This window comes from Furipterus horrens, unplaced genomic scaffold (genome assembly GCF_987537825.1).
Source record: "Furipterus horrens unplaced genomic scaffold, mFurHor1.1.pri manual_scaffold_3, whole genome shotgun sequence".
NCBI classification, from domain to species: Eukaryota; Metazoa; Chordata; class Mammalia; order Chiroptera; family Furipteridae; genus Furipterus; species Furipterus horrens.
Window position 1 is genome coordinate 172,776,796 of NW_028327173.1, and position 27,509 is coordinate 172,804,304.

Consider the following 27,509-nt stretch of genomic DNA (forward strand, 5'->3'; position numbering starts at 1 on the left):
CTGAGGGTTCTAAGCCTTCCCACTATTTCTCCTGTATATCTCTACCATACCAAGCAGTAAAGTATATTGTAACTGTTTACTCCCATGCCTGGTCCCTCAAACTACTATAAGATTTAGGCGTATTTTTATCTTCAAATCCCAGAGTCTGACTCTGTGCCTGGTGTATGGGTATATTCAATAGATTCCTGGAATGAATAACTTCCTAAGAAAACCAAAAGCAAAATTATAGTTATGGTAATACTTATATATGCCACGGGAAAAGTAACAGTTTAACATGTGTTTAGGATGAATTTTCAGTGATGGGCATTGTCTCATATTTAGGAAAACATATCATACCAATGAAAATAAAACACTATCTCAACATCAAAAAGAATCATAAAACATAACCTTGCCTACAAAATTACATTCTTTCTCTAACAAACACAGGAAAACATTTCCTGTGATAAATATCTAAAACAACCCATTCTTTCTCAGCTCCACTTCCATGTTAAGTAGATTATGTCTTTCCTTTTCCCTGTCTGCCACTGAGTGACAGCTGCCACTGGCACAGTCCCAGGTCAAGGATGCAATCAAGAGTTTTCTTTCAGCACCAGCTACCAAATCCTGGCCCTACTGCCTGGGGGAAGACCTGTGAAAGTGCTAGTATGTATTGTTTTCCAAAGCAACCATTTCAGAATTTTATGATGTTTCAGGGGTTTATAAAATTAATATTAAGAGTTTTAAAGTACTTAGTTTACTAAGTATTATGTGAGAATCTATGTTTATTATAATATTCAATTCCACAACTGGGTAGTGTCTTTTCTCAGGTCCTCTTCTGTTTCCTTGTCTCCATAGGATCATTATGATTCAAAAAATATTCACATAGTAAATTTTGCTGCAATCTAACTCTAGACAATAAACCCAATCTTAAACATATGTTTAAAAAAGCTGTTTAAAAATATTTTGCTCCTTGGGTTACCTAATTACTTTATATTGCAGCAATATTCACAATCTAACAATGTGTTGTTCTTTATTCACTAGATTTTTATGTACAAAACCTGAAAAAAAATCAGATTTAGGAACTGTTTTGCAAGATATTAATGTATTAGTCATTTTTCTCATTTATATTTATATATGTAATGCTGGATTATCTCATTAGACATCAGATTCACTTAAGACCTTCCCAACTAGTGTTTAATATGTGCTCATTTTGAATGTATATAATAAATAAAAAAGAGAAAAGGTTCAATCCTCCACTTTTAAATGTCTGCATTGTAATCAACTAGTTAATCAATTTTTAATTTATTCTATTAATTAACTACAACTAATTTAAAAAGTAGTCATTGAAACATAGTTCTTGTCCTTTCCATAATGCAGTCATGGCTCTAAATCGTAAGTGCAATGTTATTAGAAACTGCTCTACTTAATCAGAAATAAGCTCTGAGTGTATTGACAATTGTGAAAAGACAGGAGGTCACCGTTCATGATACTCAGTTCTAATGTCACGGTTCCCAAAATATAGAAGCTGCGAATGAGACTATTCCAAATGAGCTTCAGCTATAATGAACACAAAACTGAATTTCTTCTGCCAAGCAAACAAGGCACACAGACTGGCATGCTTTAAACCAGAGATTTTCAACTGGTGTGCTACAAGAGGCACACTGGTGTGCTGTAAGAATTTTATAAACTATGCAAAACCTGACTATGTAGTCAGGAGCAGTGACCTCTTTTCCGTTAGATTGTTCAGAGCAAAAATGATAACAGCCAACACAACAACTGCCTCTGGTGTGAAGGAATCAAAATTATACTTTTTTTTTTTTTTTTTGGTTAGGTCGGCAAAAAAAAAAAAATTTCTCTTGGTGTGCTGCAGAATTTTAGTAGTTTATATGTGCCCTTTTGGTTGAAAATCATTGCTTTAAACCAATAACGGCTAGCTTTACACATTTATGTTTGTATCCAAAGAGGGTGGCAGTTTTAAAGTTGGCTTCTATCAGCGTAAATTTGATTTTGGTGGTGTTCTTTCTCAGGTCCTCCTCGTTTCTCACCCAACCGTCATAGCCTGAATATACAACCCATCACTCCTTTGGTGAGGGGACCTGTAGGGCATTACTGCCTCCCACCCCTCCGGCCAGGCATCGCAGGCTCAGCAGTCAGCCTAAGACCTAGGGGGGCAGAAGCCCAGGAGGCTGGAACTCTGCGGGGCTCTGCGGGTCGCGGGCCTGGGGGCCAGGAAGAACGTGGGTCTCTCTCCCAAGGTCTCCAGCCCCCCAGCTGCAGGTCCCAGTGGGCGAAGCCTCAAAGGTGAGGCATAGCTCGCCCCTTCCCCAGACCCAACAGCTACATATGGCAAAAAATCCTCGATTTCAGTGCTATAAAAACATATTCCACTGGCCCTTTGCATCATCCGTCGCCCTCTCCAGACACCATCTGAAGCGGGCAAATATAATAATTTCTGAGGGGTCCCAGGCACTCAACTACAGCAGACAGAGGCTGCGTCTATTTAAAGAACCGGGAGCAACACTAGAGGGGGAGCCTTGGCTTCCTTGGCGGCACCCCCTCCATCCAGAATAAAACTCTAGAGCGCGGCGTCCCAAGTGATGGGTGGCCAGGCGGGTGCGGGACAGGAGGACAGGCGGGGACGCTAGGAGTCACGAAGCCTCCTCCGCTGGAAACGCCTTCTCTTTGAGTGGCCTCCCCTCCGTCTTTCCGAATTAGTAAGACGATGCTCAGGCCAAACAGCCACCCCCAGCCAGCCCGCAAGAAGAGTTCCCGAGAACTGGGTCCGGGAGTCACAGAGGGCCATTGGGCCAGGAGGGGGAGGCGCTGGCAGTGACCCCTCTCGCCTCTCTCGCCTTCGCTCGAGAAAAGGCCTAGATCTCAGGGGTCCAAACACAGCGTCCTTCTGGGGCTCGCCTCTCTCCCTAGGACCCCAGAGGGGTGGTTTCCTTCGCTTTTCCCCGCCCCCCCACTCGCGGCACCCCTTCGAGGGAGGCTTGGTTGGGTCCAGGGAAGGGTCGGCAGGCGCCGCACGTGCGGTCCCGAGCTCGGCGCTCGGCTTCTGCCGCTCTCCTGCCTCCCCCGCCGCCGCGGGACGGGGAAGAAGGCGGAGCCTCTGGGGGCTGGGCGGGAGGCGTGGGCGGGGGGCGGGCCCGACGCGGAGCGCTCCCTGGGCTGTTCAGGCCGAAGGACTGAGAGAAGCCAGGCAGGCGCGGCGCAGGCAGAAAAGGACCGAGCGCTGATGTGAGCCCGACACCTGGTGCTCCAGACTTTTCTTAAGAGGTACGAGCAGGACCCCAGAGTCTCGGGGCCTTCCAGTCGCCCCGTAGCCCGGCTACTGCGCCCGGGCCTCCCGCTGTGCCCCCTGCCGGCCGGGCGGCGACGGCGGCGGCTGGACCGAGCTTTGGGAGGTTTCAGGAAAAGTCGCGAGCTCCAGCGAAAGCAGTGACCCCTTCTCCGCGTCTTTCTTCGCCTTCTCCTCGCTCCCTTGGCCCTGGGCGTCGGGCACCGGGCTGGTAGGTTGCCTCCCGTGAGTCGAAGCTCGCCCACGCCGGGGCGGGAGGAGGGGCCCCGGGACAACCGAGCCGGGCAGTGAGAGAGACCCGGAGGTCTGGGGCTGCCTGGGCTGCGAGGGCGCGAGGCCGCCCGTGCTGCTGGCTGCGCCCCTGAGCTCAATGCGTAGCGCTCGGCACTCCGGTGGTCCCCGGCGCCCTATTCTGGGGGTGCCTGTCCGCCGCGCCCCGTCGCCTTGCCTGGGCGCCGGGGCCAGACCCTGAGCCCTGCATTCTTGGGTGCGGTGCCTGCCGCCTGTTGTGCGCGCCTTGGGGCCGGGCTGCGGGAAGGGACCGGAGCGGAGCGTCTGCCCCATCGTCCCTGAAAGTGCCTAGTCGGGGGATCCAGAGATTGAGTTGGAGCTCGGTGGCGCCAGAAGGGGGCCTCGGTGGAATGCGAGTTGGGGGCGCAGACTGCAGAATTTGGATTCCTGGAGGAGCTTGCGCGGGCGCGTAGGCCCGGCCCCAGGCAGAGGAGACCACCAGCCTCTCCTCCAGGATGGCCAGGAACTGTCAGGTATGGACCGCTGGGGGCCACCAGTGTGAGGTCCACAGGCATTGTAGCAGGACCTCGAGTCCTGGGACGGTAAAACCAAATGGTGAAGTCGTTTTCTTGAAGGCATGAATAAATGGAAAGCTGTCAAAATAAGTGTATTTTCAAGTTTGACTGAAAGCTGTTAGATTTTTCAGGCTATGCAGTTGTGTGTCCAGAGAAATGTTAGCTTCTGTACACCCTTTTTGTTTTTATTTTTTAGCACAGATCTGTTTTGCCAGTATCTCCCTCAGGAGCAGTGTATTGCCCACAGCAGAGAAAGTAAACTTCAGCAATGTTTTTGGGCTGCTTTTGACTTCAAGCCTGTGCTCTGCAGTTTTTTATTTTTTTATTTTTATTTTTTGAATGTTCAGAAAAAGCATCTTGCTGGCTTTTCAATGTGTAATTCTGTCTCTTCTTCTCTGGGACCCGACGATGTTTGTTTATTGGTTTTTTAAGCATCTATTTAAATTTAGCTTTTGCAGGAAATACTCCCCGTTGCCACAGGGTGTAGTTATGGATTAGAAAATACTGCTGGAGAAAGCTGCTAGTGGCTTCATTTACCAAGAATGTAAGTCATTTCCTTTCTGTGATTTCAGGGAGTTGATATTTCACAGCATCAAAACTTTGTGGGGAAAATTTTCCGTAATACATCTGTCATTAAAAACGCTTTTGACTTTTTCTTCTTTAGAGCAGCGCATAAATTTAGGCTCAGCAATGTTAAAGGATACGAAGTTTTTCAGGATCTGTAGCATTTTTAGACCATTATAGCGTAATTTTAACAACCACCAAGACCTACAAACAGCCTTCACGATGGAGAGTGGGGGAGGGGAGGCAAGAAGAGAGGCAGAAAAACAGATGCGTTTGTTGTTGTTCTTTGTAGTATAAAACTTCTAGCACTTAATCATTTTCCTTGGATGTGGTTTTGAGAAAAGGAATTATTACGTTAAAAATGAAAATACTCCACAATATGAGACAACTGACATTTGAGTTTTCTTTCAGTGTGTTTGTAAACATACTGGATTTGTATTTCATATTAAATTGGGCCTTTGGGGTTATTAGATGAGAAGGGTCCTACTGTCAAGTTATCTGCAGGATATCTTCTCCAGAAAGCAGACTGACTATAACATGAACTAATGCCCCCCCCTCCCACACCCCCGTTGAACTGCTTGTAAGAATGCCTGAGATCTGACACTTAGGGACCACGGTTATCAGCAGCTCTTGCGGTGCTCAGAACATTTTAAGGAACAGGAAATCTTTCTCTGTTTTCAACCCCTCTTTTTAAAAGGGGGGGCAACAGCTTCGAATACATAATTTGAACTGGAAGACTTAAGATGCTCCTCCTTGCTTTACAGGAAAACTATACAGGCCAGGATAAGACTGCTTTTGAAAGCAAAATATTGGTGTTAGGTAATAATTTTTAGCTACAGGTTCTTTAAAAGCTGTATTTGGGGTGGGGGTGGGGGTGTTAGTACAGCTTTCCTGGACTACGTTTCCTATTCTAACTTCACTTATAAAGTTTTTGGCTTTCAGAACCAATGACATAATAGAGTGAGTAGCCTTTTGTGGCAGATGCTTGAAATGAAAGTTTCGAACAGAATTGCTTTTGACTGAGCTGTCAAGTTCAGAGTTTAGTGTATGTAAATGAGTCCCGCCTCACAACTAACTTTTTTGATAAGGGATTCTTTGTAGTTTTCAACTTCTATGTTGCACATTTTGATTCCTAAGGCTACGGCTTTACAAAAAAAAAAAAACATAAAACCTGCAAACAATTATTTTATTACATGAAAGCCAGTACCAAGAAAAGATTAATTCAGTCCAGATGTAAAAATGTATGTGAATTTTAGATTTGGATGATCTCAACAAGTTTTCCCTTTTGTTGAGCAGGCTGCCTGGATCCCAGATGGCATGCACAAATTATCCTTTCGGTGGTTTTCTGAGTTTAGAACTAAATTTTAGAGGCTTTTTCTAAAGTCATTTTAATATTATTTTAGGCTTTCTAAGGAACAGAAAGTTTTCTGCATTTGTACAGAGATGGGTTTTTCCTATTACTCATTAATACAAACCTCATAAATGCCCTGGTTTGGTAGATGAAGCCTGTTCCGGAAGCTGGGAAACAAGGTATTCAGTCATGTATATTCTTATGGGCAAAGCATTGAAACTTTGGCTTTCAATTATGCCAATTCCAACTCTCTTCATTTAAAGAATAAAAACGTTTTAAGTGTATTTAACAATTTTCAGTAGAATTCTGTTGGAACACAATTTGTGTTTTCTGATACAGCATTTGGTCCTTGTATGATCATCCTCTTATCCCCCTCTCCCTTCTGCCAACAAGAAATACTACACACAACTTGTAAGAAAACTCCAGTATTTTTCTTTGCTTTTTTTTTCTTGATAATTTTTAATTGAATTTATGGGCGTGAAATTGGTTAATAAAATTATTTAGGTTTCAGGTATACAATTCTATAATACATCACCTGTATATTGTGTGTTCACCAAAACTTTAGTATTTTTTCAACCTGTACTCAAAATGATATATATTTTAGGAAGTCTTTGTATGATATACTTTAGGATGTTTTTGTATGATTATATAATTACATATTTTGGGAGTTTGATTACATTGTGATTGTGTGTAAAGCACTCAGGTCGTGGGGCAGGGGCGGGTGTAGGAAAGGTTTAGTGAAGGAATTTTATGGGTGGTGAAATTTCAGTTAAAATGTATCTTTCCTAAAACTGACACAGGAAAAATGGTACTTTTGGCCTCTGTAGTTAAACTTTGATATAGGGGTAGTTTTGAGAGGGCTTTTGAATACACATTATCCTGGGGAAGAGGCTTTGGGGACCAGTAAAAATAAGTAGAAATAAAGTAAAGGGATAATTTTAGAGGAAGGAGGAAGTAGAATACTGGGCACTGAATTACAAGGAAAATCTAAACTTAGAAGGATGCGTATTTAACACAGCTAAAGTAGGGAGAACTTTCTATTTAAAAGTGGGAATTAAAGAATAAGATCCTTTTAGCTTAGAAAAAAGGATTAGAATTAAGGTGCCCTGTAAGGTGAAGGGATTCAGGTCCCTTGAGACCGAGTGACTCATGCAGAGTCTTACAGCAAATGACAGTGCCGAGAGTAGATGCTGCTTCTGACTCTGTCTAGTCTAGACTAGTGCCATCTGTGGGCTGAAACCCAGCCCCTTGAGTCCACTGGCCTGGAGGACAGGGCACCCTTTTCTGATTCACACGAAGTGTCCTGTGGACAAATAGATTCAGACCTGCCCAGAGAAAATGGAGATGCAGTCCAATGAGGCAGAATTGTACTTTATCAAGCCTGCTCTACCTCTGCCCCTATAGAGAGCCCTTGGGACCTCTCTTTTCCTCTTTTCTCCCTTTCTTCCTCTCTTCTAGGGCTCACCAGTGTGACCGTGGTTTATGAGTGCCAAGTAGGTGATATCTTGAGGTCCTGACTCATTGTTTCAGTGATTGATAAATGATATAGGATGTGGACCCTAATTTCAGAGGACTGCTTTCTAAATAGTTTTAAAATAGTTCATTCTGAAGAACATGTTGCAAAAAAGATTTTTTTTTTTTTTTGCCTCTTCCTGCTATTATGTCTCCCCCTACCTTTACTGCATACTTCCCCCCAGATCTTCTCCCCAAGTTATTTCAATTCTTAAACATCCCTGGAAACATCCGGTCTCTACCTAAAACAGTAGTGAAATTCTGATGCTAAAGTCTGTGACAGTTCCCAGGAAGCACTTATGGTAAAATCTAGAAGTATGATTTCCCTGAGAAATCTAATAGATAAAGCAGTGTGCTTACAAAGGAAAACTATTGATATAGTTTCTTTCATGTTTCTCTAAAGAGAAAAAGGATGTTCACATGGTTCAAGAAAAGGCTCAATTTCAACCTTGGCTCATTAGAAAGGTAAAATAACAGATGTTTTACAAATGAGTAGTAAATATATCCTGCTTCAATGAGATACTGCTTATAACAGCAAAAACTTACCATGTTTAATCTTAGAAAATAAAAAATGTGCTTACTATAGGCCACCATTCCAACAAGTTGCTCACTGAAATTACAGAAAAGAGTTATGGTTATGAAGACAACATAGAAGAGAGACAGTGAAGAATAATAGTAAAAACGAGAACTTTTAGGTCAGTCCTCTGGGGTCCACATCCGGGCTCCACTGCTCTCCAGCGTGTGACCTTGGGAAAGTCACTTAACCTCTCTGAACCTTTTTTTCTCATCTGTTAAATGGAGATCCAACAGGCTTGTTTTGATTATTAAGTGAAATAGTACAGGTAAAGCAACGAGCGTGGTCTGACACATAGTAAAAAGTCAAGTAACGTTCGCTCTTATTAAGACAAACAAATGATGTATAGAAGGATTTGAAGTTTTCTTGGACTTCCCTTAGGCTTTTGTTTATAAGAGGTTGTTCACAAGATTGTATTCTATAGGTGGGGCGAAAGTAGGTTTACAGTTGTAAGTACTCAGCACAGTTTATTCTTGTATTATTATTTATTAATTATTGCATTATTTTCCATACAAACAACTGTAAATCTACTTTTGACCCACCATGTGTTTTGTTTATTGATGGCATTAAGTAGGCAACAAAATCTAGTACGTATTTCTCAGTTACAAATAATGAGCTGCATGAGAACAGCTGGCCTATTTTACCGATCACTAATTGATCGAGTTATTTTTCCTAATTCTCTTCTAATTCCTAGCTATCTCAGTCCCCCAGTTTCTGCCTGCTGGATAATTATTTTTTTCCAGATGCCAAAAAGTAAATCTATAGATTTAAAAATTCTCTTTATGATGATTAATGTTGTGCAAAGTACTTCTAAAATTAAAGAGTACCAGTGGCCTATGTCTTTTGCTCCTGTGCCCTGTAGGTTCACTATTATTGGTATAAGGCAATTGTTGTTTATTCCTCCCAGCCCCAGCCCCCACCATTGGCACAGTTTCTATAATGTGGGTCAGACCCCTTTATAATTTTCTGTTATGGGGCCTAGGGCTTAAGATTTTAAATCATTTCTTCAAAGGAAATTAATAGCTTGGGAAGTTTCAAAGGAAGTGTTTAAGAAAAACAAACATAAACACATTAGAAAGACACATTTATATCTAAACAGCATAATTACAAGCCCAGTCAAAATAGGCATAGGATCCTCTAAAATAATCATGATGTATCATTGTGATCTGTTCATTAAAAGGGGGACTCACCCCAGATAACCCTGTTCTTTAGATAACCCTGTTCTTTATTATGTGTTGTGTAATAACTTAAACTAGGTATACTTAATGCTTTGAAAATGTTCACTAAGTCCATCAAAAAACAGGCTTTGCATCTCTAGGAAGTATCTGCAACTATGTCAAATATTTTGTGTAAATCCTACCGAAGTGTTTCTTTTCTAGGTGGGAGAACAAAATACATGTGCGTGTAAGGTTTCAGATGTTTCAGATAAGTACTAAATGGAGTCCTGGTTTTAGGGGGCAGAATGAGTGAGGACCAAAGGTAGGATGTCCCTAGCTTCCCTGGGGCTGCTGGACTTGGGTTGGGCCATGAGCTCAGACTGGGGTCTTTCTATTTTTCAGGGACAAATGAACTTTCTTTAAGAACAACAAAAATGGTCAGGATTTGCTAAAAGACTCAAGTATTAAAACTGAGATTGGAATTATTAAATGTTTAATTAAATTAATTTATCTATTCAATATAATATATGCCTGTGTGTAGTATGCCATAATGTACTATGTGCCAAGCAGTGTTCTAGGCCCCAGAGATTATGTCAGTGAGCAAAATAAAGCTTTGCCTTCATGGAGCTTATATTCTATTAGGAGACAAACCGTAAACATAAAGAAAATTTTATAGGAGTACAGGGGGTAGGATGCAGGAGCATTGGCAGTTTGAAGTACAGCAGGTCCTTGAATACTGTCATTTTGTTCAGTGTCATTTTGTTATAATGTTGAGGAGATTCCTTAGGAACTTAACTCATTTATATCAGTTACCCTGTGGTAAAATCAGTTTCCTTATGTCTTTTGCTTAGAGTCACGAAACCTACTGATGACTTTCAGTGATGACTTAACTGTAGGGTGGTCCAAGATGGCCTCACTGAGATGGCTTGAGGGAGGAAGTTAGTCATCCAGAGACACCTGGGGAAAGTGTGTTCCAGCAGAGGGATTGACAGTGGTCTCAGGCACAGGTGTGCCTGATGTGTTCCCGGAACAGCTAGAAAGGCTACAAAGAAGTAGTTGATGAGGTCACAGAGGTTTGGAGAGCATATCATGGAAGGCCTGTGTGGTGGGCCATTTTTTTTTTTTTTTTAAGAACTTTGTAACTCTGAGTGAAATGGGGTTTCACTGGAGAGTTATGAGCAGAGGAGTAAGGTGGTTTGACTTTCATTTTAATAGAATCACTGGCTTCAGTGTTGAGATAGAAAAATGGAGCAGGGTGGTCAAGAGGAGGAAGCAGGGATACAGCTGTTGCAGTAATATGATTGAGAGATGCTCATAGCAATGGAAGAAGGGGTGAGAAATGACCAAAACTTAATTTGTAGGTTGAACCAATAGGATTTCCTGGCCAACTGTTTGAGGAGTATGAGAAAGAGAGATTGGAGTAAGGATAACATCAAGGCTTTCTGCGTAATTATGGAGTTGCCATGAACTGAGATAGGGATCTTACGGAGGAGCTGGTTTGAGAAAGATAACTACGAGCTGTTTTAACCGTGTTATGTTCACCTGCCAAGTGAAGTTGAGTAGACTGTTGGATATAGGAATCGAGTTTAAAGAATAGGTCTAGGCTGCTGACATAAATTTGGAAGTCACCAGTAGAATTCGGATGAGGTAACTTGGGGAATGTATGTAGACAGGGTTAGTAGTCCATGGATTAAGTTTTGGGTCATATCAGTATTTACAGTTTCTGGAGAAGAAATCTCATAATATCTTAAGGCGAAGGATTATGTACCTATTTCTACCATAGTCGACACAATTGTTATTTTTAGAAGATGATATTAGTTCTATTGACCCACACCATGGGAAGAAGGGACTATGAGTTATTTTTCTGTGATGAGGTACTTGGGCTGAGCCTGAGGTTCTTCAGCCTTTATAGGTTGAGTTGATAGGGAGGAACCAGTAAAGGAGACTGAAGGAGCAGCCAAAAGGAAAGAAGGGAAATTAGAAAATACCCTTAAAGTCAGTGTCTCAGGGAGGAGAGAGTGAATCAGTGGTTTCATGGGTTGCTCAGAGGTCAAGTAGGATGAGGACTGAGAGGTGCTCATTGGTTTTAGCAGTAGAAGTCATTGGTGATTTTGACCTGAGCCATGTCAATGGAGGATTAGAGACAAATCCTAGTTGGAGTGGGCTCAAGAGAGAATGAAAAGCTTATGAAAGATAATTCTGATTTTCAGTTCAATTTCTTATAAATACTCAATATTGGATGTGAGTACCTTTTAATATGTCTGATAGAATGTGGGGTGGAACTTTGGAATGCTGGGGCCCACGAGGGTCTTCTACAGGCTCTGATAGGGATGAGCAGCCTTTGAGCTTCCCCTGAGTTATTATTGGTAAAGCTCTAGTGTGTGGATTGTAGTCTGTTTCTTTGAAATAGAAAAAAGTTCTAATGCAGTTCCTTTCTTTCTTTCTTTTTTATTGCATCCCTTTGGATAAGAACTTTATCTTGGAAGCAATGTCACTTTGTTAAGACTCTCTTGTTTATTTTGTTTTCTAGTTCAACCCATTGGTCTTTTATTTGAAAAGGATACAACAGAGTCCCAGTGAGACATGTGGTTTGAGTTGGCTTCGTTTTCAGCAGTGGTGATAGGTTTGAGCTGAGGAGTCCACACACCATAGTGCCCCACAAGCCTGGAAGCCTTCATTCACAGAGTGGGTGGCTCAGGGTTGGGGTTCTCAAGAGCCAGAACAAATGAAGTCATAGAAACATTGCTTGTTTTATATTTCTTTTTCACTTTGTTGTTGACTTTCATTGTGAATATTATTTCAAAGCATGTGATTAAGCAATTTTCATAGCTCTGTATTTTATGTCATAATTATGCTCCAAGAATTTTCTCTTTTGGGAATTACCTTTGAATTACAATGCTAACTTTCTATAATACTATCATCAAAACGAATCAACAAGTCTCTGATACTAATTACCTTTTCTTTCCCTAAGCTGATTAAAATGCTAACACGTAGGCCTTTAATGCTTAAATATTGTTTTTGAGTAGTTAAAAGCTTACAGTGATTGTGGAATTAAAACTTTTTACATGTGTTTGAGTGTTACTTGGTAATAAAGTATAGGAGTAGTTTTTAGAAAGTTGCTAATTATGGGAAAATACTGGAAAGAGCAAGCACTTTTTATTTGCGGTGGATTATGGCACATGTTTTTTGAGAAGTGGAGCTCCAGGGATGTGTGTTTCTAGTCGGTTGTGGCATATACACATCATGTCAGCATTCTCTTAGGTACTGCTCTGTCAACACGGTTTTATTAGTATCACTTTGAATGTTTTTTCAGCTGAAACTTATAAGTCACTCTATAGTTAGTTAAGTGAACATAATTAGCTTGTAACAGAAATACTCACGCAAGGCCAAGGTGAGATAATTTGGCAGTGCTGAGCATTTTACATGGTAAATACTGGAGTGTGCAGTGGTGCAAAACTAAGCAAATTTTGAAATAAATGTTAAGTCTCTTAAGCCAGTGGCTACAGGATGAACTCCAGATCTCTTAGAGTGGAATTTGACACTCCAAACCAGAATTGCAAGACTGTGGCCCACCAGGAAGGTTGCCTGCAGACATGTTTGGGTTTTCAACACAGCATTAAAAACATTTATTTGTCAACACTTAAAAATTGAGAAATTTTGCATTAATTTTTTAAATTTATTTTACAACTTTTGAAAAACTGGAAGGTGTGACAATGATCTTCTAGAGCAACATATACCAGCTCCCTCTTTTATACAGAGTGTGTGTTCTGCCATTGCCCATAGTCCCCAGCAGAGATCCTTTTGCCCCCAACACTGAGACCAAGTGGCTCTTGGCGTTTTTCACCCTGCAGGCTTCATTCCTGTTACCTGCTCCTGTAGGCACGAGAGTTCGCGCTCCCTGTGTTGTAGTTACTTGACTTATTTTCCATTGTCATTGCAGAACTCTGTAAGTCTAGCCCAGTTGTTCTCCCCATTGTCCCATCAGGCACATGCACACTTGTCTGGATCATGCTTCCCCTCCTTCCAATGAACTGAGCTGCATGGTGCTTGTATAACTTCATTGGAACATAACACATGCTCCTGTATACACACCTTTTTGTGTATTTTTTCTAGCTCCCCAACTAATAAAAATTTAATGAGGGCAATGACTATATCTTATAATTTACGAGTGCCTAGCAAGTTTATTTTAAATTTACTAGATTGACTATTATTAGATTTAGCTTCCATTGGATGGTAATCTGTGGTTATCATGATGCTATAGAATAATTGAAAATCAAAATCTGTATAAAATCCACTTCTGCAATAGGGCTTGCTTGCTTGCTTTTTAATCCTCACCTGAGGATGTTATTGACTTTAGAGAGGGGTGGGGGAAAGAGAAAGAAAGAGGAAAAAAACCCATCAATTTGAGAGAGAAACATTGATCAGTTGCCTCCCATATGCACCCCAACTGGCAGTTGAACCCACAACCTAGGTAAGTCCCCTGACTGGGGATCGCACTGCTACGTTTTGGTTTATGAGATGACACTCCAGTCATCTGAGCCACACAGCCAGGGCTCAGATGGGGCTTTCTTAATTGACTCTATCCATTCCTTTGTAGCTTTGTAGTAACATTTATGTAATCTATCTGAACAGCGATTTTCAACCCTCTTCATCTCATGGAGCAAGCACATAAACTAATGACTAAAATTCTGTGGCACACCAAAAAGTATGTTTTTTGCTGATCTGAACTCCCCCTCCCCCAAATAGAGGGATGATTTTGATTCATTCACACCAGACAGCTATTGTTGTGTTGACTGTTACCATTTTTTAATTTGACAATGTAAGGGAAAGGAGGTCAGTTCCTCTGACTATATAGTCAAGCATTGCATGTTTTAAAAATTCTTGTAGCACACCAGTTGAAAATCACTGTATTTGAGTATTAATTTACTAAACACCTTATTTATTGCCTTTACCTTCTTGGAGAAAGGAGTTTTAGCTTCCCCAGACTTCTGTTTCTCCAACCTTCTTCTGTTTTCTGTTCCTGTTTTATCTGATCACCTGTGTGTTCTCTGTTATTATTTTAAAAAATTAATATGATATGTTCTATATTGGGATGAAAAGGCTAGTAGAAAAAAATTAACTAAAATTATAAATAGATATTTTACTCCTTCCTAGAGTACTTTGCTTAGTGTGTGTGTGTGTGTGTGTGTGTATTTTACCCTCTGAAGATATTAATAAAGTTACTTTGTAAGTACCTTTATGAATTTGTTTAAAACTTCCACAAGCCAGTGAGCAGTTTGACCCATAAAACAAACTATGAAACCCATGTATATATCTTCCAAGTCTGACATATGAGTAATATATATAACTCGTAAGAGTAATTAGACTTAATGGAGCATTGAAAAATAAATTTTGTTTAACTGGCTGAGATAGAGCCTCGGGCAGTTACCACCTGGATTACCCTGAGGCTGGGTCTCAGAGGACAGCTTTCTGTCCCCTCTGACCAGAGCAATGATGAACCAGGGGGAGTGGGGCAGAACACTTGATGCCGGGGTGTGATGGTGTGGGCTGGACAGAAAGACCCTGGAAGAGAGTGCTCTAGAACAAGAGAAAGCTATAAGGAAAAGATCCAATGGGAGCCGCTCAGAAACCCAGCAGTATCCACAGCTTGACTGGGTAGGGCGGCTGCCTTTACCTACAGGGGTCAGAGCCAGCGATGCACACCCAGATCACCGTCCAGGGGTGGCAGCCAACTCTTCACCGGCTAGCTGCGTCCTGGAGCCTGAGCCCGCCCGCAGCCTGGCCTTGAAACCTCTGTGGAGCTCATTCTTAGCCCCAGAAGCAACCACCTATCCTGCTACGGGACTTATTCCCTCCTCCTCCCTCACAAGCCCCTGTGTCAGTTGGGGGAGGAAGTGGCCAATTGAGTAACAGATTTTTTTTCGTGAATCTCGGGTTCGGTTCCGATTGGGTGTTGCATACTTCAATTTCTGCTGCACCTTTTCCACTCCCTACTTAATAAACTCTGATGCACTTAGAAAAAAGAAAAATTCTGTTAAAATTTTCAGAAACTATAAATAAAGATTGAATTTTGAAAATTACCAAGAGCAGGTAGCTTATAAAATAAAACATTTCCTTCAAAGAAACAAATCAAGATGTCATTGATTAGGTTGCTGTGGTAATGTTTAAAAATCATATATTTTCAAATATTTCCTAATGAAAATAATTTAGATAATCATAATAATTCCAAATGGTGTTCTTTCAATTCTCTGATGCTAAAATGTAAAATAAAACTGGTTTTCATAAATTGATATACATCTTAACTAATGAGGTTTTCTGCCTAAATGTAGATAATAAAGCCATACTGCATGATTAATAATTTTAACTATCATTAAGAGTTTGGTATTATTTTTAAAAATCACCATTCAGAAGATGAATTATAGCTAATATTTGAGTGAGGTCATACATCTTAAAATATTTTTAGAAAGTGAAAGATACTGCTGTGATGAAATAATGTTTGAAAGTGTTTTGTAGATGTGCTACCCTGTACAGACAGACACACCTCGAGGTCTTCCAGTTATTTGGATAGTCATTTTACTGACAGGTGTCAGCAGGACAAAGAAGAATTTAGAAATTATTATAGTGTACATGGGCCAGCCCACAGCAAGGTTGCATAACGTAGACTACAGGTCATGAGAGGGGGACTCTGAAACTCTAAAATTAAGCACGTGTGTGTGCGTGCACATGTGTGAATGGACATATATATTATAGTACAAGGATACCTAATATTTGTCAGATTAAGAACCATGATTTGTATATATTCTCTCTTTCTTAAAAAGCTATTGAGCATTTATTTCCTTCAGCTAGGCTTTCTAGCATCATAATAGTTTATACGTATGTAACATTGTGTAGTTTTAAAGGGAACTTAAATTTTTATTTGATCTTCAAGTAATAGTCTCTCCATTTTACAGATGAGAAGGTTAAATGGCTTGTATGATTTGACACCTTTCCATGACACAGTTCGTTGCAAAGCTAGAGCACGATACTCGTCCACATCTGAGGCCTGTCCTTTTCTTCTTGCACCACAGCCACGCTGTAGATAAAATATTTCTAGAGTATTTACAAAATATGGTGCAACATTTTGATTTTTTTTGATAGTGCCTTTTTACGTCAATTTTAGTTTTTGACAGATACTAAATCAACTTGTGTTTTTTAATTAGCTTACATTGATTTTGCCATAGAGAGTTTTTATGTCAGTCTGAACTAGACAGGGTAATCTTCTCAAACATAGTCTACATCCCATGATAATACATTTGACTTGGTACAAAATTCCAGATCATTAGACTTTATCTGAAAGATGTGTATAAAATTTCACACTATCAAGCCTTTGTTCAGAGCAGCTGTTGCCTTGAAAAGGTCTCTTTAATTCGTAGGATTAGTTAGTAAAATTAAGATAAAGGTGTTTTGAATGATTTCACATTATACATGTAAAGATGAGACATTAAATATAGTTACTTGATTTCTCTTTAGAACTTTGTAATTTTTAAATTGGAATAAAGAAGGCAGTGAAGCTGTAGTGAAATAGCGCTAGTGTTTTATGGAAGTGTATCTACTATAGACTTTTCTGTAAGAAGTTTTATTTACATGTGGATTTTGCAAATGAAGTTAAATTTAGCATGAGAACATCTGCAATTCATTTCTTCCATTCAACAATCATTTATGTGCTCACCTGAACAAGGCTTGGACCTGTCTGTACTCCAGGTTAGAGCCTGGTTGATGAGGGGAGACAGACAAACAAATGAACAGTTATACCATGTGACAGGTGCAGTACTACTTATTTAAAACTCTGCTATTAAGTTTTTTTCAAATAAGAATTTTCTTTTCTCCAGAATTCTGCTAGATGATACCTTTGGTAAACCTAAAAAGCCAACCTTTGTTTTTACTTAGTATCCTTTAAAATTATAGTCCATTTCCAAATCACCATGAATTCTTACTTTTTAATTCTAAGGTCTGGTTTAAACTTTCTGAAGCCATGGATTTAGTCAGTTTAACTACTGTTTATCACTTGTGTTTATATGCTGCATCATGCAGCAAAGGGCTTAAGGTAACGTATTAACAGATAAGGCACTTTAATGATCATGTAGATTCATTAAAGTTTTTTTATACCAGTTTTCTATGATATAAATTACATACAATATCAAGTTCACAAATTTTAAGTAGATAATTTAGTGACTTGACAAATGTATATAATCATGGAAGCAGTGTTATAGTCAAGATATAGAACATTGTTGTCATACCAAAAAATGTTCTACAGCCACTTTTTGGTCAGACCTCTTCTCATCCACACTTACTTCCTACTTTATCCCTTATACCCTTCCCAGTCCCTGACGACTATTGATCTTTACTTTTGCCTCATAGAATTTCATATAAATAGAACCTTATGTAGTCTTTTGGGCCTTGCTTTTTGTATCTGGCTTCTTTTGCTTAGCATAGTGCTCCTTCCTTCCCTCCTTCCTTCCTTCCTTCCTTCCCTCCCTCCCTCCCTCACTCCCTCCCTCCCTCCCTCCCTGCCTCTCTTTTCGTGAATTTTGTTGCATATATCAGTAACTCCTATATAATGTTGGGTAGTTTTCAGTTTTCACAATTTGTTTGTTCATTTACCTATTTTAATGAATATTTGTATTGTTTTCAGTTTGAAACTACTATGAATGAAATTACTGTGAACACTCATGTGTTAGTCTTTGGTAGACATATCTTTTCATTTATCTTAGGCAGATACCTAAGAATGAGATATCTGAGTTGTAAATGTTTGACTTCATAAGAAACTGTCAGATTGTTTTCCAAAGTGGTGGTACCATACAGCATTCCCACCAGCAGTGTTTAAGAGTTTTAGTTACTCCAAACTCTCACCAAGACTTGTCATTACCAGTCTTTTTAATTTTAACCATTCTAGTGGGCACATAGTGGTATCTCAACATAGTATTTTGCATTTTCCTAATGTCTAATAATGCTGAGCATAATTTCAAGTGATTATTTGCCATTTTATATCTTCTTTGATGAAGTGACTGTTTAAATCGTCTGTTATATTTTTAAGAGAGTTGTCTTTTGTTAGTTGTAAGAGCTATTTATTTATTCTGAGTTGAAGTGTTTAATCAGATAAATGTTTTGAAATTTTGTCCTCAACCTGAGGATTGCGTTGTCATTTTTTAAAGTGAATTTCAAAGAACAATTTAATTTTAAAGAAGTCTAGTTTTCTTTCCTTTTTTAATATTTAGTGGTTTTTTGTTTTGTTTTGTTTTGTTTTGTTTTTTGGTATGCTGAGAAACCCAGCATCATGAAAGTCTTCTCCTGGAAGCTTTCTATAGGTTATATAGTTTTAATTTTTACATTTAGATCTGTAATTCATTTCAAGTCAATTTTTATGTCAGGGTTGAGGTCAGTGTTTTCCATGTGGATATCGAATTGTTCCAACACCATTGTTGCAAGTTCATTCCCTTCCTGTTTTACTTTTGCATCTTTGTCAAAAATCAAATAACTACGTATGGTTCTCTTTCTGGACTCTATTCTATCCACAGGCCTGCGTATCTATCTTTAGTACAACATTATACTATTATAATTACTGTGTGTACCTTTTAACATATATGAAAATCACATAATTCCTCCAATTTTGATTTTGGGCAGTGAGAGCAGACATTCCTTGCCTTGTTACAACATTAGAGGAAAACCATTGAATCTTTCACCATTAAGTGTAATACTAGCTGTAGATTTTTCTTAAACTGTCCTGACTTCTTATACTCTTAGAGCAAATAATTTTCAAATTGTAGACAGATGACTTCAATTGGAAGATGTCTTTGAAAGATTCTTTAGAGGGAATTTCTGGATTCTGTCTCCTGATCCTCTAGACCTGTATTCAAGGTGAAAAGCCAACAGTAACTTAAAACTTTCCATATCTTATCTGAGAAAGAATTGTTATCCAGCTTTCCTTCAAAAGCCCATGGCTAGAGTCAGTACCATGTTTTCTTAATTTACCCTTCCAAATGTGAAAGTCATGAAGGAAAATTGGCACTCCTCTCAGTGAGTACTTTTTGAACACTTGAATAGTTTTGCCTTTGGATCTGAGATGATATCATTGCAAGACAAATGTTGGCAGTATGTAGCCTTTTTGTGGCAGGAGTAAGGGAGTAAATGGTATCCACCGTTGGTGTGGGGCCGTGGCCCTGCCGTGAGGGATGGCTGACCTTGGAATTAGGCTGCTCATCTGATTTCTCCAGGCAAGGTCTGTAGGTCAGCCTCTGGACTAGGTGCCTTCTGGCATGACGAGAGCTATCTACAAAAGTAGTGCTGAGCAGAGGTAGCGTGGTTTCTGGTTTTTGTTTGCTTGGTTGGTTTGTTTTTAACTCTAACCCTCAAGGTTGAGCTGTGGTTCCATATTCTGTGGAGGATTAACCCTGTTGGCATAGGGTAAGGTGTGATTCTGATTTCCTTCCTCCACACCCTTAAAAACAAGACTTTTAAGTCTCTCTCAAAGCATTAGAAGATGATTACTATAAGAAGGAATGCTCTCTTTTAGCAATAGGTTGGGGAGGGTGGGGATGTACATCAGAGAACCAGAAAACCCAATGAACAGGCAGGTCAAAAGGAGGAGACTAGACTGGGCTGTTTGGTGACTCAGTATTGGATTTTGTTTATGTGACAACTTTGTCTCTAACTTATGTAGTCACAGCAAAAACCCCCAAAGGGTGTTAAATAAGGACTTTTATAGCAATATAAAGCCTTGTTAGAATGTCCAGAGGAATCTTTTACTTTGAAGTTTATAGACCTTCTTTTACTATAAGAGTGCCTGCACCTGCGAGTCTCACTTCATCCCCGTTCTGCACATTTGGCACATGCACAGTATATGTGTATGTGGGAAGGTGAGTCCTGCTGCACATGCTACTTTTTGGGGTGTGTCCAGTTAACAAAATAATTTCAGCTCATAATTTATGTGTATAAGGATAAAATTGTATTCCTTGCATCTCAAAGTCTTCCTGGTTTCATAACTTTTTTTTTTTTTAAACATATAATTCTGCAACTACCGGGGTAGGAGGCAGGTTTTATTAGCATCTGGGTATGTTTTCTTTAATAAATCATTTTAGCATTTTTAAAAATTGATTTTAGAGAGAGGAAGGGGAGAGAGAAAAACATGGATTTATTATTCCATTTATTTATACATTAATTGGTTGATTCTTGTATGTGCCTTGACCAGGATCAAATCTGCAATCCTAGTGTATAGGGGAGACGCTCTAACCATCTGGGATACCTGGCTAGAGCTAGTATGTTTCTATTTAAATACATAAAACACGAACTTTCTGAAAAGAGACTAAATTCAACAAAATTGCTTCCTCTCTATGGGAATTTTTAAGTAGAACTTAAAGAAGAAAAATTTGGGAAGAAACAGTACTTGGTACCTGCCTAAAACTATCTGGTGTCATCTTGCCAGGTCATTTGCTCAATTTCTACAGGGTCAGGTTCTTCACTTGTATTGGACTAGATCATCTCTAAGATCTCATACAGTGGTCAAGTGTTCATTCGCTATCACTTTATTTATTTTTTCATTTGGTAGTAGATAGGAAGCCAGAAATTAGTATATACACATGCCACTGATTGTAAAAGCTCCTATAAGAATTCATTAACAACACCAGAATATCTAAGACTTTTTTTTTTCCAGTTTCAGGGCTGTGAAAACAATTGTGTATAGGCAAAATAATACTTTATAAGGATTACTTTAATCTGTTTAGTTGATTTCATATTTGTCCTGTCTTAAGTATCTTTTAAAATTTTATTTATTTGTTTATTTTTAGAGAGATGGGAAAGGAGGGAAAAAGAGAAACATCAATGTGTGAGATACATCCACAGGTTGCCTCTCACACAACCCCATCCAGGGACCTGGCCTGCAACCCAGGCATGTGCCCTGATTGGGAATCAAACAGGTGACCTTTTGGTTCACGGGGCAGCGCTCAATCCACTGAGCCACACCAGCCAGGGCCTATCTTAAGTATCTTTTTAAAGTTTAATTACTAGTATGTGGTTATTCACAGCATTTTCAGCATCATTAACTGATTTATTTTACTTTTTCAAATTGTGAAATACACATAGAAAAATGTTTATAATGTCTATGTACATTTTACACAATGATAGTAATAAGGTTAATCATTTTAAGGTTAGTCATTCTTTTGCCTTTCTTTATAGTCTCTGTGTGTGTGTGTGTGTGTGTGTGTGTGTATCCCCCTAATTGAGTTATGGCTTAGAGTTGCGCATTTTTGAACTTTATATTCATAGAAAAGAATCATTACCATATATCTTCTGCAACTGGCTTTTTTTGCTCCGTGTTGTTTTTTGAGACTCATACTTGTTAATGTGTAGCTGTGGTTCATTAATGTTCACTGCTGAATTGTTTTAATTGCAATATTTTAATTATATATTCTACTGTCATGGACTTTCACATTTCCAGTTTGTCCATCACATCTCATCGTTGTCGTTTAAGAACCATTTATCGCATGGAAAAATGACTGTGCAGTGTTAAAAGAAAGCTAGCAACTTTCCAAGTGTTAAATCCAGTCCTTGTTAAAGGCATTATATACTCTTTGGAAAAAAATATTTCATGGAAACGTAAGTAAAGTCAGTATTTTAGATGTTACTACCAGATAATAAAAATTTCATAGCAAAATCATTATCTATAAAACTGTAGATCCTATGTTAGGGAGTTGAATGCAGTTGCCATGAAAGAAGGAATCAAAGATTTCATTGTGAAAATTAGAAGCAGATGCTTCTAAGTTGAAGGATTTTCCCTGAGAACAGCACTTTTTCTTGGTGAAGTCATGCTAGAAATTCATCTTGGTTGAAAGAAATGTTTGTGCATGGTTGCTAAACCTAATAGGACTTTTGAATACAGATGGCTGTAAAATACTTTTACTGGTTTATTTTTATTTATTTATTTAAAAACCATACTATGAATTATATTTATTTATTTTAAAATCATTATTTTTATTTTTCAATTACAGTTGACATACATTATTATATTAGTTTCAGGACTCCACCCCAGTGATTAGACATTGCATAACTTACTAAGTGATCATCCTGATAAATCTCGTACACATCTGACACCATACATTATTAGAATATAATTGATGCCTCCCTATGCTGTACTTTACATCCCCATGACTATTCTGTAACAACCAACTTGGACTTCTTAATCTCTTCACCTTTTTCACCCATCCCCCTCCAACCTCCCTTCCATTTCTTGTTTGGGACTCTCTGTGCTTCCTAGACTTGAATGTCTGTTTCCTTCACCAGGTTAGGAAAGTTTTGCTTCATTCTTTTTTTTCACATAGGCTTTCCATTCCTTGCTCTCTCTCTCCTCCTTCTTGTAACCCCATGATGTGAATGTTGGTACACTTGACATTGTCCCAGAGGCTGCTTATACTATCCTCATTTTTTTCTTGATTCTTTTTTCTTGTGCTTTTCTGCTTGGGTGTTTTCTGCTTCCTTATCTTCCAAATCTCTGATTTGATCCTCTGCTTCATCTACTCCACTGTTGATTCTGTAATGTAGTCTTCATTTCAGTTAATGTAATCTTCATTTCTGACTGGTTCTTTTTTATGGTTTCTGCTTTTGTTTTTCTGTTTCTTAATTCTGTGTTGAAGTTCTCACTAAGTTCATCTACTTTTCCCCTAAGTTTATGGAGCACCTTTATAACCACTATTTTGAACTCTGCCTCTGGTAGATTGCTTGTCTTCATTTTGTTGAGCTCTTTTTCTGGAGTTTTCTTTTGTTCTTTTATTTGGACATGTTTCTTAGTCTTCTCATTTTGGCAGCCTTTCTGTGTTTGTTTCTATATATCAGGTAGAGCTCCTACACCTCCCAGACTTGATAGAGTGGCCTAATGTAGTAGGTGTTCTGTAGGGTTCGGTGGCACAGCTGGGCATTCAATCTGCACCCTAGTGTAGGCTATGTACACCCTCCTCTTGTAGTTGAGTCTTGATTGCTGTTGGCACATCAATAGGAAGGATTTACCCCCAGGCCAGTCAGCTGCAAGTACTGACTGTTACCACCAACCTCTGGCCACTGACTTCCAACCACCGTGGAGGATTGGGTGTGCGGGGGCTCACCTTGCAGAACAGGACTTACTTCAGTGGGGCTCTGGTGCCTGCTGAGTTCTTCCCTTGAGTTAGTCACTTGTGGAAGTGGTGCTCAAATGTGGTCTGTAACTGTCCACTGGGTACACTGGCTCTGGGGCCTCCATGAGATGTAGGCTAAGGCCAGGTGCTGCCTGTGTTCTGCCTGGGGTCACACAGCATAAGGTACAAAGCAGTCTGCAGATGGATGCTACTTGTGCTGGGCTCAGAGGTGCCCAGTAGAGGCCAAGCTGTGAACCAAGGCCACCTGTTGCTAGTGCCGGGCCTGGGGCCAATTAGCAAGACAGGTATGGGGCTTGCTGAGGCCAGAGCTGCTTAGTTGGGAGATTGTGGGAAAATCTGGAGCATGAGCTATTTGTATGGGAAAGCCACTGGAAATAGCTTGGTGGGCCTGAAAGTTGGGTGGGGTGGGGCCTCAGGGAATCACCAGGGCAGGCAAATAGTATGAATCTGGTTGGTGGAGTCTCAGATACAGTGCCTGTCTGCAGTCTCTGTGGCTTTGTGGGGGGAAGGCTCATCAAAGGAACAATCGCTTCTGCCAGCTCTTATGTTTGAAAGAAAGCTGCCCCCCAGCTCTTGCCTGATGCCAGACACTTCAGTTCTTTCTTGCATGTCTCTGATACCTTTCAAGCTGCTGCCCCAGCCCTGGAGCTCAGAGGGAGTGAGTCCGAGTAAGTCCATGCATGGACCCTTTAGGAGGAACTGTCTGGGACACCAGAAGCCCTTCATCTCCCTCACGCTCAATCCCCACTGGTATTTACAGCCAGAAGTTATGGGGACTTTTCTTCCTGGCACTGGAACCCAGGACTGGGGGACCTGGTGTGGGGCGGAGACTCCTGGCTCTTGAGGAGGAACCTCTGCAGCTGAGATATCCCTCCAATTTTTACCTGCCACATGTGAGTGTGGGACCAGCCTGTTGGGTGTATCCACCCCTCCTACCAGCCTTGATGTGGCTTCTTCTTCAGATGGTTCTGAATGATGGTGGCTCTGTGGTTTAGTTGTAATTTTGATATGTTTGTGGGAGGAGGCAAGTACCACATTTGCCTATCTGCCATCTTGACCAGAAGTAATTTCTTTGGTTTAAAATTTATGAATTTTATCATTGCCTGTGTTCTTCTTGTTGTCTACCTAGCATCTCCCCTCTTCCCCCAACTTCCCAAAGGTAGCCAGGCTTTTTGTTTTGATGTCTGTGTACTTCAGGGAAGTTAATCCCAACTCCAGATATGGCTTTAGAGGTGGGCACTGGGTGGCTTAAGTTAATCAATCTATTCCATCTTCCAGTGATGGGCAGCTTGATCCAAGGCATCCGGTCAGGGTGAGTGTCAGTACTCTTGTTTGCCTCCACGTGTTTGATGTGACCACTCTGAGGAATGCCAGCCTTATTTTTTAAAAGATTTTATTTATTTTTAAAGAGGGTAACGGAGGGAGAAAGAGAGGAAGAGAAACATCAACATGCCAGAGATAAATTGATTGGTTGCCTCTTACATGCTCCCAATTGGGGACCTCGCCTGCAACCAGGACATGTAGCCTGACTGGGTGTTGAACCTGCAATTTTTTGGTTTGCAGGCCTGTGCTTACTGCACTGAACCACACTAGGCAGGGCAGGAATGCCAGCCTTAAAGTATAGTGATTTCAGGATACCAGGAAGAACCTCGGTCCTGGATGACATTGTGAGCTACATCAAACCGCCCACGAGCCCGCCCATCCTACTTCTGGGCTTCAAGCTACTTTGGTTTTTGTAAATTCCCCTTATATTATTAAACTAGCTTACTAATAGTCAACACTTACATAGTTCTACCATATGCCTTACAATAAATATCCTATCAACAGCTGGTAAAGAGCTGGCTCAGAGGCAAACCCAGGCAATTTGGCTCCAGAGTCTAAGTTTGAGCTGAATATTTTTGTTCTTGCAACCTGCATCCCAACCAATATATCTTTTTCTGTGTTTGCTTTTACACAAGTCAGTTTAATCTGATATACTTGGAGATTTTCCTAGAAACTATATTTTGTTAATAGTGGTAGAGAATAGCATTCTTCCATTATGTTAGTCCACTGAATTTAAAGGCAAGAAAAAAACGTACCTCTTTTCCCCTGTAAATAACATGCAGAAAATACTCAAGAAGCAGTGGAATGGGGGAGTGCCTCTTAATGAATATAACCTTAATCTTAATTGCTAAGGAATTTATTCACATTTCTCATGAATTTTGAAATAATTTATTCAACACATCTTATTGGATGCCTATTGCAAACCGAGGACTACCCCAGGCATGAGAGACATAAAGACACTGATGGATTGTGTCCTTGAAGGGATTCCAGTCCTCTTTGGGGAGACTGACTTGTCAACAGGTGCAAGGATGATAAGAATGCAGGAGGAAGAATTAAGCAGAAAGATTCCAAACAAGAGCCTGTTAATTATCCTCCTCCCAACCCCACCATTGTGGCCCATTACTTCCTGGTTGCCTAACAAAAATTAACCTGTCGTGTGTGCTCCATTCTTTCTAAATTATCTGCAGATCACCCAGTCACTCAGTTTTACCTCATTGTCTTTGGAGTTTTCATGCATATGTGAATTCCCTGTGCATATATATTAAAATTTGATTTTCTCCTGTTAAAAAGTGCAAGAGAACGGACCCTCTGCTGCCTACCGAGATGTGAAGGCATGCTTCTCAGACCAGTGTCCTGAGTTCTCCAGGTCGTACCACGATACCATTTCCTTTTGGAGGTGGGGGATGGGGGAGACTGTATGCAAGGGAAACAGCATGGTCAGAAGCATTAGAAGTAGGAGAGCTAGACGTGTTCAGGGAACCATGTGGAAAAGTGTTGCTGTGATACGCAATGTGAGCTGTGGAACGGTCACACTGAGAGGATGGATGGGACCTGATGGTGAAAGATGGCTGCGCCTTGCAGGGTAGGTGTTAACCTGTGCAAATGCTGTAGCACCAAGAATGTGCCCGGGGGGTGTGATATGCAAGGTTGGGTGTACAGTTAAACAAGGTCATGCTGCCAGCATTGTGGAGGTGGCAGATGTAAAGAACGGGACAAGGCAAGAACATTCAGAAATCCAGGTGAGAACACAGTGAGGAGCTCTGATAGAGGAGAAAGTCGCTAGAATGATAGACTAGACAGAAGGAAGGATTTTTTTTTCCCCTTACTGGGATTGTTTTTAAAATGTATACATATGCAGCAACCAAATCAATCCCAGCCTTTCTGACTGTTGAGAATCACTTTTGTTATCCTTCCTCTGCCTCATCTTCCTTGGGCTTTATGTTTGGAAAGGTTGTTTGTCATAATAAATTAAGTCATTTGTTTTCATTTTTTAAATCTGGCAGTAAAACTAAATCCGCTATCAAAATAAGCACTTAAAAATGATATAAAATTGCTTAAGTAAATGATCTTTTAACTTCCCTTGAGGTATCACCATGGGTAAATATGTCAATTTTATCATGATTTTTGAAATATTTAAAATAACTCTGAAGATCCCCATTACTTCTTTTATGGACTCCAGTATGGAGGCCTTTGTAATTGTTGATTAACAGAATTACACTTCTTGCTGTTCAGTTTAGAGAGAGTACACCAGAATTACGCTTTGCAGAAATGTGTGTTTAACCTCAAATGTAAAAAAAAAAGTAATGCTTTCATTTCCCTGAGTACCACTGTTACCGTTACCCTTTGCTTCGCTTCTGTAATAGAGTGAATAAAGTGAGTATGGCCGCAGCAGAAAATAAAGCCAAGGAAGGGCAAAGCTTGCAAGAGTAGGGCTCTGAGTGCCACAGAGTGCAAGACTGTTGCCAAAGCTAGAAAGGGGTTGGTTGAGTTACAGAGAACAGAACTTTGAAAATAACAGCCCACTGTGTGCTGTTCCAGCAAGCCTGTTCAGAAGGTCCTGAGGGAAGTGCCTTAAGATGCTGGGGACCAGGCCAAATGCCGCTTTCTCATCTGTGCAGTCTGAGCTGCACCGCGGGACAGCAACGCACTCTTCTCTTGTTTTCTCTGGGCAGGATTTCCCCCTGCCTCCCCGCTGGGCTCCTTATCTCTGTTACTGTCTGCCCTTGGAGTTCTTTATTCTTCCCCTTGCATCCCCTCCCTCCCTGAAATCTTTCCTGAGGCTGCAC

The 27,509-nt window shown here is 40.3% G+C and overlaps 1 protein-coding gene and 1 non-coding gene across 5 annotated transcripts in view; one reads left to right on the plus strand and one right to left on the minus strand.

The window, feature by feature from the left end:
- Window positions 1–514: 514 nt before the first annotated feature.
- On the minus strand, window positions 515–643 carry LOC150016749 (small nucleolar RNA SNORA30/SNORA37 family). Its single transcript, XR_016510315.1, has one exon. It is a non-coding gene; the product is annotated as a small nucleolar RNA SNORA30/SNORA37 family (small nucleolar RNA).
- Window positions 644–3,135: 2,492 nt separating this feature from the next.
- FRMD6 (FERM domain containing 6) overlaps window positions 3,136–27,509 on the plus strand; it is a 65,440-nt gene continuing 41,066 nt past the window's right edge. For 2 of the 4 annotated variants that reach the window (XM_090270873.1, XM_090270870.1), the window contains exon 1: window positions 3,136–3,258. The gene's annotated coding sequence lies outside the window, so the exon portion shown is untranslated. The other 2 variants (XM_090270871.1, XM_090270872.1) reach the window with 2 other exon arrangements.